The sequence below is a fragment of the Lipotes vexillifer genome, unplaced genomic scaffold (assembly GCF_000442215.2).
Source record: "Lipotes vexillifer unplaced genomic scaffold, Lipotes_vexillifer_v1.1 scaffold45, whole genome shotgun sequence".
NCBI lineage: Eukaryota > Metazoa > Chordata > Mammalia > Artiodactyla > Lipotidae > Lipotes > Lipotes vexillifer.
The window spans coordinates 1,718,337-1,722,063 of record NW_006796259.1 but is presented as its reverse complement, the minus strand read 5'-3'; positions in this window follow the sequence as shown (position 1 = coordinate 1,722,063).

Sequence of the window (3,727 nt, the reverse complement as noted above, 5' to 3'; positions counted from 1 at the left end):
TATCCCCAAAACATATCCTTAAATTATCCTAGTTTATGAAATCCCATGTCTAGGAACCACTGCCTGAGGAGACAATCACTTCCTAGTACGGCCAGAGTTCTGAGGTAACTGTGCAGCACAGTTGGGGAAGAGCTGTGATGTGGGAAACAAGTCTACAAAGCAGTGGACAATTTCTTTGTGTTACACACAAGCAGGTTAAAAACATAGTTTACTCTCAAATCAAAGAAGGAAAGGCTCTAGCTTCAAAGCACATTAGATTACTATAGCACAGTCACAAATTACCCCAAACTTAGGAGCTTAAAATAAGACACACTTATTATCTCACAGTTTCTGTGGGTTACAAGTCCAAGTTTAGCTTGGCTGGGTCCTTTCTTCGAGATTTTACAAGATTGCAATCAAAGTATTGGCTTTGTGTTTTCATCTGTAGGTGTAACGGGAAGAATCTGCTTCAGTTTCATTCAGATTCTTGTCAGAATTCTTTTTTTTTTTTTTTTTTTGTCTGTGCGACTGAACACCCTCACTTATTGCTGGTTATAGGCTAGAGAACAACTTCTGATGCTCGAGACCATCCGTAGTTCACAGGTGCCGCCCGAGTGTCTTGCCAACTTGTGCTTCCTCAGCGTGACTGTTTGCTTCATCATGCCTGCTAGGAAATTCTCTCTTATTTAGCCTCTAACTCAGGGAGGGTCTACTCCTTCTTTTAAGGGCTTTTGCCTGGTTGTCAGGCCTATCAGGAAAATCTCCCTTTTGATTAACTCAAAATAAGCAGATTTGGAACCTAAGTTACATATCCGTAATATCTCTTCACCTCTGCCATAATCCAGTGGTCCCCAACCTTTTTGGCAGCAGGGACTGGTTTCGTGGAAGACAGTTTTTCCATGGATGGGGCGGGGTGGGGCATAGTTCAGGCGGTAATGGGAGCGATGGGAAGCGACAGAAGAAGCTTCGCTCACTGGCTCGCTGCTCACCTCCTGCTGTGCAGCCCGGTTCCTAACAGGCCGTGGGCTGGTATTGGTCTGCTGCCTGGGGGTTGGGGACCCCTGCCAGAGTCTACAGATGAGAAGCAAGCCACGTCTTGTCTACACTTAGGAATAGAGGGTCATACAGGGTGTGAACAGACAGGATGAGAGGAGATAGGAAAAAGCCTGTGGGAGCCACTCTAGGGTCTGTCCACCACAGAAAGGATTGAATATGTGTTCCCAATCTTTTTAAAGGACCATTATTGGTGTGGGAGAGCAAGCAGCAGCACTAAGGTACTCGGATTTCTAGCCTTAGTTTCACCACTTATTAGCTGGTTATACTGGACTGGTTGCTTGGCACATTAAGAATTTCACTTCCAAAATAAATACAAATCTTGAACTAAAAACGTCTTGAAGTTTCCATAGAGTGCCGAAACGCAATGACTGTAGGATCTTAAACTGAGGTTCAGTCAGACAGTAAGAGCAGGCATGTGTCCCTGTGACTGCAATTCCCAAAGAATAAGTAAAATGTCTGTTGCTTTTATTTGTTTTTTAAAGAGATTGAAACTAATCAAGAAAAACTGTATAGAGCAAGATGGGTTCTGTTTCCTTTTTAAAATATACTAAATGGAATTTACCCTCAACTTTTAACTTCTTGAATTTTAGGGCCTTTTGAACTTGGATAAAGTTGACTGGATCAACCTGAAATTTTTAAATCATTTGGATCAATATAGATAGCTATACTCAAAGAAAAATGAGAATAGGAACGTATCATAATGTATTGCAACAGTATTTCCATACCTCTATGAAAGAACGAGAGGAAAATAGTATATTATTTCTTGTGGCAGTACAGGACCCCTTATGTAAAACTAGCTTTATGAAAATCACCTTGATTTTTTCTTTGACAAGTTGGCATCTTGAATTGCAAAAATAGCTTCACCAACCCCTGTGGAAATCTAGATAATCAAGTGAAGCCAAGGCAGAATCTGGCTAATTTAAGTCAAGATTTCCTTGTGAATAAATAAAATGCTGAGAGTTATGCAATTCAGCTGGTCTCTTAAGCTCTCCTGATACTTGAAATACATGACTGATTCCTCAAGGACTTTGTCCATGGAAGAAATAACTACAGAAATATTTTATAATAAAATGTTGATTTACTTAAAACTGTATTCCCTCGCAGACAATTGGGAGAAAAGCTTTTTTTTTTTAATTTAATTTAATTTTAGGGATTCTTTTTATCCAATGGTGAAATAACAAGCTACCGATGATCCTGAAGCTGATATTACACAATAGCCGGGTGATTGAATTCTGTCGCTGCTGGAGTGGACTCATTTTTATACTGCTTCTCTTTTAGTGCTGCCAGGATCAGTTGCGGATAATACCTGAGGTTTCTATATTAAATTAAGAGGTGTACACATTTCTTTCATCTTCACATTCTAACACTGTCTTTGTAAACTCATTTCAGTGTAGTCAAGTTTAGGAGGAGCTTAGGAGCTTAGGCCGCGCAGGCTCAGCGGCCATGGCTCACGGGCCCAACGGCTCCGCAGCATGTGAGACCTTCCCGGACTGGGGCACGAACCCGTGTCCCCTGCATTGGCAGGGGACTCTCAACCACTGTGCCACCAGGGGAGCCCTAAAGGCATATTCTTAAATTATTTTTTTAAGTAGGTGCTTTCTATTTTCCTTTTATATATGAAATCCTATTATAAAACTAGAAATAATAAAGTTATTTTTCTATCTCCTGAAACTATTAAAATTATACAAATAGCTTTCCATAAAGAAATTTGTTGTAAAATGTAAGATAAAGATAAATTTGCAAATGTAAGATAAAGATAAAATTGCAAGATAAAGATGAAGAAGAGTTTAACTGAGTATCCCATGAATAAAAAGTAAAAAGTGATACCAAATCAGTTATTAAAATACTGGATGATAGTGAATGTCAGAAGTTTTAAAACAAAACCAAGGATCATTCAAACATTGCTGGTGAGAATGGCAGCAGCCTCTCAAGACAATAACAATTTCTTATAAGACTGAACATACAATCAGAATACAATCCAGCAGTTGCACTCACGGGCATTTATTCCAGGGAAATGAAAACTTATAGTTCACATAAAAACCTGTGCAGGAATTTTCATAGAAGCTTTATTCATGATAAAGCTAGAAGCAATCTAGATGTCCTTCAACAGGTTAATTGTAAACAAACAGTGATATACCCGTACCATGAACTAGTATGCAGCAATGAAAAGCAACAAATCATTGATATACTCAGCAACTTGGATGAATCTTGAGAGAATTATGCCAAGTGAAGAAAAACAATCCCAAAGGTTACATTGAATCCATTTATATAAGATTATTTAAATGAAAAATTATAGAGGTGAAAAGCAGAATAGTAGTTCTAGGGACAGGTAGCTGGGCAGCTGGGGAGGAGGGAGATGAATGTGGTTTTAAAAGGGCAACATGGGCTTCCCTGGTGGCTCAGTGGTTGGGAGTCCGCCTGCCGATGCAGGGGGCACGGGTTCGTGCCCTGGTCCAGGAGGATCCCATGTGCCACAGAGCGGCTGGGCCCATGAGCCATGGCTGCTGGCCCTGCGTGTCCGGAGCCTGTGCTCCGCGGCGGGAGAGGCCGCAACAGTGAGAGGCACGCATACTGCAAAAAAAATAAATAAATAAAAGGGCAACATGAGGGATCTGTGAGTGTTGGAAAAGTTCTATATCTGGACTCTAGTGATGAATACAAAAACCTACACATGTGATAAAATTGCGTAAAA